This window comes from Sapajus apella, unplaced genomic scaffold (assembly GCF_009761245.1).
Source record: "Sapajus apella isolate SASKATOON/1434 unplaced genomic scaffold, GSC_monkey_1.0 scaffold113, whole genome shotgun sequence".
NCBI lineage: Eukaryota > Metazoa > Chordata > Mammalia > Primates > Cebidae > Sapajus > Sapajus apella.
In genome coordinates, this window is record NW_022437053.1 from 5759993 (window position 1) to 5768069 (window position 8077).

At 43.7% G+C, this 8077-nt stretch overlaps 1 non-coding gene across 1 annotated transcript; it reads left to right on the forward strand.

The window, feature by feature from the left end:
• Positions 1–245: 245 nt before the first annotated feature.
• Positions 246–386, forward strand: LOC116537799. Its single transcript, XR_004263346.1, has one exon. It is a non-coding gene; the product is annotated as a U4 spliceosomal RNA (small nuclear RNA).
• Positions 387–8077: the final 7691 nt, after the last annotated feature.

Sequence of the window (8077 nt, forward strand, 5' to 3'; positions counted from 1 at the left end):
ACAATACTAATAGCCTGACACAAACTGATCACAATCCTTTATAAGAGACAATACTGTTCTTAATAACCTATATAGACAAACATTAAGTAATCCTATTTGTACGTTAATGAGCTGGGATCACAGGTATGATTACTTAATCCCAGCACACTGAGAGGCTGAGGAGGGCAGATCACTTGAGGCCAGGAGTTGGACAGCAGCATGGCCAACATTGTGAAACCCAGTCTCTACTAAAAATACAAAAATATAGCTTTGCACAGTGGCAGTATTGTAGCCAATAAGGTTTATCCAAGGCCCGATTATTGCTAATTGAAAACTTTTCCCAATACCCCGCCATGAGGACTGGAAATATAGTCGGCATTGGAAATTTTTGCCAGTCTCTATGGGGATGGAATAAAATAAATAAAATAAAAAAATAAATTAAAATGGAATAGAAATACAAAAAAATTAGCCGGGCATGGTGGTGCACACCTGTAATCCAAGCTACTTGGGAGGTTGAGGCAGGAGAGTCCTTAAACCCAAGAAGCAGAGGTTGTAGGGAGTTGAGATCATGTCATTGTGACTAGAGTAAAACTCCGTCTCAAAATTTTTTTTTCTTTGAAACAGGTGCATTCCTCCTCTTGCTTTCTGAGGACTCCCTGCTCTGTCACTTAGTAGTGGCTAATAAACTCTCTTAATGTCACTAGACTCTGTGACTCACCATAAATTCCATTTTGTGTGAGATCCAAAATCCTGTTGTTGGGGTCTGGGACAAGACCCCTTTGCTGGTAACAAAACTATACTAATTCTTTTTTCTTGTTTTTGAGACAGAGTCTTGCTCTGTTGCCCAGGCTGGAGGGAAATGGTGTGATCTCGAATCACTGCATCCTGTGCCTCACAGGTTCAAGCGGTTCTCCTGCCTCAGCCTCCCGAGTAACTGGGATTACAAGCACCTGCCACCATGCCTGGCTAATTTTTGAATTTCTAGTAGAGACAGGGTTTTCCAATGTTGGCCAGTCTTGAACTCCTGACCTCAGGTTATCCACATGCCTCAGCCACCTAAAGTACTGGGCTTACAGGCGTGAGCTACCTTGCCTGGCCGGCTTGTATCCTTGGTGATCGCTTGGATATGGAGGGTGGTGGAGGAGGGGTGTTACACAGATATCACTCTTGGATTACTACCTGGGATATTAGGCACAAGGCTCTATTATTTGTTCGAACCCTGAGAGCGCCAGCAAACAATTCGAGGTGGTGTTGAGCAACATGCTGTTTTCATGAGCGCCTGGCTGCAGACTGGCTGAGGCCTAAAGTGGCGTTAGCCCCAAGTGAGGGCGAGGTGGGGGTTTTATAGTCTTCTGTAAATGGGAAGTGTCCCAGTCTGATGTAACTGCTACGTGGGACCTAGACAGCCTCTCTCCTGATCTTCAGGGGGTCCTTGTCTTCCGGCCTGCCCTTTTCTGGCTTCTGCTCGCTTGCAGACCCATGCTGCTGGCGTACATGGTCTTGTACCTTGGGACCGAGCCTGAGGAGGGAGGAGTTATCCCCCAAGCTTTCAGCCCCAGGAAGAATCTTTCATTAAGGAGAGTAGGCTGGCTGATTGTTGTTTGTTAGGCACAACTTGGTTTTGCGGGTGCGGTGGGGTGCCTCGAGCCGAAAGCTTGACTCCTTGTACTGGCCAGACCCCATGTGGCCGTTCCTGTGACTGCCAGGCCACTGTGAGGCTGAGAGACAGTTTTATCTGGCCTCTGTCCTGCACATGTTTATGATGCCTTCTCTGTGTTGGCGGATCTGGGGGTCCACCAGATAGGATCCCGTGAAGAGATCTCAAAGGTCTTTAGTCCACTGTGTTTATCACATCACTTCCACAATCAAAGATGAATAAAATATAGAGGCTTATTTAGTGATAAGGTTGATGGTGCACCTGTGCTAGGCAGTGTTTTAGTTCCTTCAGACACCAAGGAGTTGAGACAATCCTTTGTCTTAGACTTTTGCATCTGTAAGTCCTGCTATCAAGAGCTGTGTGCATTACAATGTCTGATTTGATCAGGCGGGATCTGGGCTGTCTGTAAGCTCAGGTGAGGGGAGGCTGGTGTCCAGCAAGTATCCAGTACCCCCTCAACATCCCAGTTCTTCTCCACCAATCTTCCAATTCTAGGACTGATGCGGAGGCCCTCAGAGTGACTTAAGAGCGGAAGTAGTCAGCATGCTCTGTGGCTAGCTTGTTTGGGAGTGTACATTGTAAATCTTCTGCCGACAAAGCGTTGGAAACAAGTAGTATTTCAGCTTGAGTTTCTTGTAAATGGCTTGCAGTCATACAAACCAGAGCATGCATGCCACAGGGCAACATGAGGGTTCCTCTACCACCCTTTCTCCCAGTGGCCTAGGTGGGCAACTACACGGAATGTGTGCAGCCTCACTGTGTGAAAGCCCAGTGCTTTGTGCTTTGAGCATCATCAGGGAAAGGCCCCTGACTTGGAATGTTGCCGAGCTGCCACGGAGGGAAGAAGGGGGCGTGTGGTGCTGCTGAGTCTGCGTCTTTCTCTGTGACAGGAGGCACGAGATAGCCTTGGTCTTATGAAGCCCTTGGGTGTCCCAGCTCACTTCAGCCCTGAGCAGCCTGATGCAGGCGCTGGGCCCTGGTTCTGGAGGTGAGAATGCACCCTGGGCTTCCACTGCATGGCTGGCACAGTGGGCATTCAGGTGCCTATTTGGGGATTGCTACGGAGTCCTGTGCCAGATGCAGTGGTGCACAGCTGGGAGTCAAGGGTCCCTGCTTCTGCTGGAGAATCTGGGCAGATGTAAAGGGTTAAGGTTAGTGGTAGGGTTAGGGGTTAAGTTTAGTGTTGGTGTTGGGGTTTGGGGTTTGGGGTCAAGGGTCAAGGGTCAGGGCTAAAGCGTAGGATGAGGGATTGGGGTAGGAGCAGGGTTAGGGTCACAGGGTTAGGGTTTAGGGTTAGAGGTTAAGGGGGTGAGGGTAATAAGCAGTTTACTAAAAGCAATTCTGCTTCACTTCAATAACAACCTCCCCCAACTCATTTTGTCTCCACAACTTATTTTTCCAAGAAGAATCCCAGGCTTCTTAAAGCACCCAGTGACTTTTCACACCTTAAATCTGTGAAATCCTGTCTTCTTCTGCCATAGGCATAGTTCAAACATACCAGGCGAGGCAAAGCCAGACGCCTTCCTGAAGGAACCTGAGAAATTCTTCCCTTTCTCTCTCTGGAACAAAATAAATTCCTCTCTTTCTCTCTCTGGACCAAAATGAATTCTCTGGACCATCAGTGCTAACCTTCAAAGCCAAACCCGTTCATGAGATTTCCTTTAAAACTACTGTAGACCCAAGTGTTTATATTTATATGATATTAATTTAGTATTTATATTAATATAAGGGAAAATGTCTACGCCATATGTGCCTCTGGCTTATTGTCCAGTTAATTGTCGCCTCAGGCTAAACTTTGGTTTCTGTCTCTAATTTTTGTCGGAAAGAATAGAACTGATCTCAAAACGACTACTTTTATTGTAGGGACTCGTGCTGCCATCTCCATTCCTCCCTCTTTTCTTGTAGTCTGTGTGGAAGTTCTTTAATGCAAGCATTTTGACCACCCTCATGCTCCCATGTCCACTGTCAGCACATTCAGACTTAACCAGCCAAGGCTGTCATCTTAGGCCAGGGATTTTTTAGGGATCTTTATTTTGCTGGGATATGGTTGGCACCCCTTTGACTCACTGTATCACCCCAGAGTTCTTTTCATTTTAAGAGCCCAAGAGGGCAGAAAAAGAAGTAGGTGAGCAATTAAACCTTCTGAGTCGGGAGAGAGTCCCGTTGTGTTAAGCAACGTTCCAGAACATCGTATGTAGTAATCTAGCAGATGAGCCACGTGGCTGCTGAGCACACATGCCCGCTTGCTGCTGTGAGCTCAGACTCCTTCATCATTAGTCTTTTCTATCTCTGGAGGGAATTATAAGGGCCACTTATTAACCTGTAAGTCATAGAGAGTTAAAGGTGTTTCCCCAAAACCCCGAGGACAGAATGAAACGTGAGGAGTGTTAGCCACAGCTCAGAAGTGCAGGAAAGTCTCTCGATGTGGGTTGTTGGAGAAATGCAGGTCTTTTCTCTTTTGGAAGTCTCCCTAGAATGAGGCCAAGGACACTGCCCATTCTAGGATGAATAATTGGTATATTAGACACCCTTGGATATTTATCCCAAGCCTTCATTTAGGGTTCTTAATGAGTTTGTTCAGCCATCACAGTCTCAAATGCTAAGTAGGACATTGGAATCTCTCCACAGTCCAAATTAGCACTGTCTTTTAAAGTTGAGTTTCTCATTATTCTCACTTGACATACCTTATGTATCCCACATTCACCCTAATAACAGATCGTGCTCACTGTGTCCTTTGCAACAAGACTTGAATTTTACTTAGCCTGGAGGAGTGCACTTCACATGTCCAGACCCAGTTCTGACTCATTCTTCAGCCCTGCATCAGTCAGTGGCGGCTAGGTTAAAGCACGGTGACAAACAACCTCCAAGTTTCAGTGGCTCAAAAATCCTCTTCCTCATTTATTTGCATCTCATCATGGGTCAGGTGAGAGGTCGCTCTGTGCCGTGTCATCCTAACACAGGAATTGAGGCTGAAGGAGGTACCATCAATAAGATCCCCATTGCTCTAGAAAAGACAAAAAGCATTCTGGATAGAACTCTGTTTCTTGGAGATTTCTCCTGAAAAAGTCACATATTATTTCTTCTCACCTGCAATGGCAAAAAAAAAAAAAAAGTCATGTGGTCATGCAAAAATTTAAGTAGGTGGGATGGAACAGTCAGAATGTGTTCATAAAAAATGAACTGAAAATATGTGGAGAACAGCGCCAATGACTATTGTGAATGCCAGCATGCATTCCTGACAACCCAGTGCTGCTGCCCTTCACGCTTCTTCTGTCTTGCAAAGTATTAGAACTTCTTTTTTTTTTTTTTGAGACGGAGTTTCACTCCTGTTACCCAGGCTGGAGTGCAATGGCGCGATCTCGGCTCACCGCAACCTCCGCCTCCTGGGTTCAGGCAATTCTCCTGCCTCAGCCTCCTGAGTAGCTGCGATTACAGGCATGCACCACCATGCCCAGCTAATTTTTTGTATTTTTAGTAGAGACGGGGTTTCACCATGTTGACCAGGATGGTCTCGATCTCTTGACCTCGTGATCCACCCGCCTCGGCCTCCCAAAGTGCTGGGATTACAGGCTTGAGCCACCGTGCCCGGCCTAGTATTAGAACTTCTTATCTGAAGCCATACCACTCAGAGGGACTGCAGAATACATAATGACATCTCCTTTAGGATGTCCTTAGAGAATTCAAGGAAAAGAAGTTAAATAATCAAAAAGTGCTTTTGGGTGCAGCTGTTTAGCACTAGAGGGTAAGATTAGAGATAGATTGTAATGATACTAATAGGGTTAGAATTGGGGTCCGGGTCAGGGTCAGGGCTGGAAGTATGGTTAGAGGTGGGGTCATGGTCAGGGTCAAGATAAAAGTCAGGGTCAAAGTCAGGGTCAGAATTATAGACCAGGATATGGATCGGGGTTTAGGGTCAGGGTCAAAGTCTAGGGACGGGGTTAGGATTAGAAGCAGAGCTTTGTTCTCCTCAGGACCCACCCGGGGAGAGGCCATGGCTTTGGAGCACCTGGTAGCATGTCCACAGTGAAGACCAAAGTTTTGTTCTCAAGTCTGACCTGGGGAGACGTGGCTGCATGCCACATGAGGAAGGTGAGGCAAAAGCTTCCTGTCTGCTCCCCGTGTGCAGAGGAAGGAACTCCGACACTGGCTTTACTTCCACACATTATATTCTACAAGTCTTGTTTGCAGAAGCATCCCTTGCTTGAGGCTTTGGCTGCTCATCATTGTAGCGTGCCCTAACATATTGTAAGATTTGGGTTTGTTTTTGCGGTGAGGTCTTCATATAGAGAAATAAGAAACGCTTAGAGCTACCATCAGGACAGCTGGAATGAAAGCTGGGGATGGATGGGTGCCTTTCAAGTCACCCCAATCCTGAGGCTGGAGGAAACATGTCCACCCCCTGTAAACACTTTTATTCATGTTTTAATTACTCATTTTTCTTACAGCGTTAATGTAGTCAAAACAGGCATATTAAAAAATGAAAAGTAGGCATATTAAAACGCAACATTATTTAAATTTAAATATATTATTCATACCTCATCAACATTTTTATTTTGTTGAGAAAGTCTAAGGTTAATTGGCAGTATAGTTTTAATAGTAGATAGAATAATGTGTGTTTTACAAACATTAACATCCTACATTACATGTATGATCCCCAAAAATCTGAGACAGGTCTTAGATTTTTTAGGGAGTTTATTTTGCCAAGTTTGAGGATGCACGCACCTGTGATGTATCCTCATGAGGTCCCAACAACACATGCTCCAGGTGGTAGGAGCACAGCTTGATTTTATACATTTCAGGGAGACATGAGACATCAATCAATGTACCAAGAAGTACATTGGTTCAGTCCAGAAAGGTGAGACAACTTGAAGAGAAGGCCAAACGGGGGGCTTCCAGATCATAGGTAGATAAAGATGAATGGTTTCATTCTTTTGAGTTGCTGATTACCCTTTCCAAATGAGGCAATCAGATATGCATTTATCTCGGTGAGCAGATGGGTGACTTTGGATAGAATGGGAGGCAGGTTTGCCCTAAGCAGTTCCCTGCTTGACTTTTCCCTTTAGCTTAGTGATTTTGGGTCCCCAAGATTTATTTTCTTCTCACAAAGTCTAACGTTTTCCTATGGGCATTCATTATTCATTGTGTATTTTATTACACAAATAAGGCAGAGATTTTTAAAAAAGTATCAACTTCATGACTAGCTAAATAGGCATAATTACATAGAAGTTCAACTAAATTTGGAAACATTCCAGAGTTTGGGTTTCCAATAATTCTTTGTGATTATTTTAAAGGTAAAGTATTTTTCCTCCATAAAACACAGAAACATCTAAAATCACCCATAGGATGTCCTGCCAATTTTGTTTCTCTAGTTTCCTCATTTTCTGCAAAGCCTTATTGAGGAAATTGACTTTGAATATCCTTTTAAACTTTTCTGTTTTAGGAAATGTTGTGGTGAAACATTGAATTATCATGGTCACAAGTTCGGTTCACATTCTTTTTTTCTTTGAATGTTTTTTTCCCAGTGGCCAATATTTGATTCCAGTGTATTATGGCTAAAAGGTAGACCCTGGAAAAAAATAAAGTTAAGAAGTATTTGGAATAAGTGATCCAGTCACAAGGAGTCAATCAGCCATTGGAACATATTTTTACAAAGTCACTCTTTTAAAAATATTTATCCATGAATTGAAATAGAATCTGTAAGGTTATTATTTTTTTTCCTGGTCTAAGGTGAACAGCATTTTAGAGAATGAACCCAGGACACATCCACAGCACAGGAAAAAAATGTGAAAAATAAGTTTACACATATGTAAAGCCTATACTCACAGAGTGAGGCATTAGCTCCACCTTCTTGATGGCTGAGTGCCTACATTAAGTATTTGGAATTCTTTTGCAAAGGAGATTTCTATTCAACTCCATTTGATTATTCACCTACACGTAGAAATGGAGACACCTATATAATTACTTGAAGCTTTAGTTAGTATTAAACACTGCCGCATTATGTGAACAGTTCATTCCTGTGTTGGCCAGCGGTAGCTCTTTTTATTGGCTCCAATTTTCCTTTGACATATTTCAATTTTTTTTTAGTGCTTACTTAGTTTCTGATACTTCAAGATTATCCTGGCTCATATATTTACTGTCCCAGTTCTAGTATCAGACATTTCTTCAAAGAGCCTGATTCCTTCCAGAATGGTAGGAAAACTTATATCTGGATGCTGAGTGAGCACATTGTGTCTTGTCTCTCATTAGCAATGCTAGGAAGTATGTGTGTGTATGTCACCTACCCATACACACCTAGTTAGGAAGGTTTTGATGTGGAACTGTATGTATCTGTATTAAACTAAACGTAAGTTTATGTTGATGTCTTCACCTCTGATCTACTATCACATGAAGCTTTCTACCCTTCTTCCCTTGCTAATTTAAAACCTCCCACTTCAACAGTGA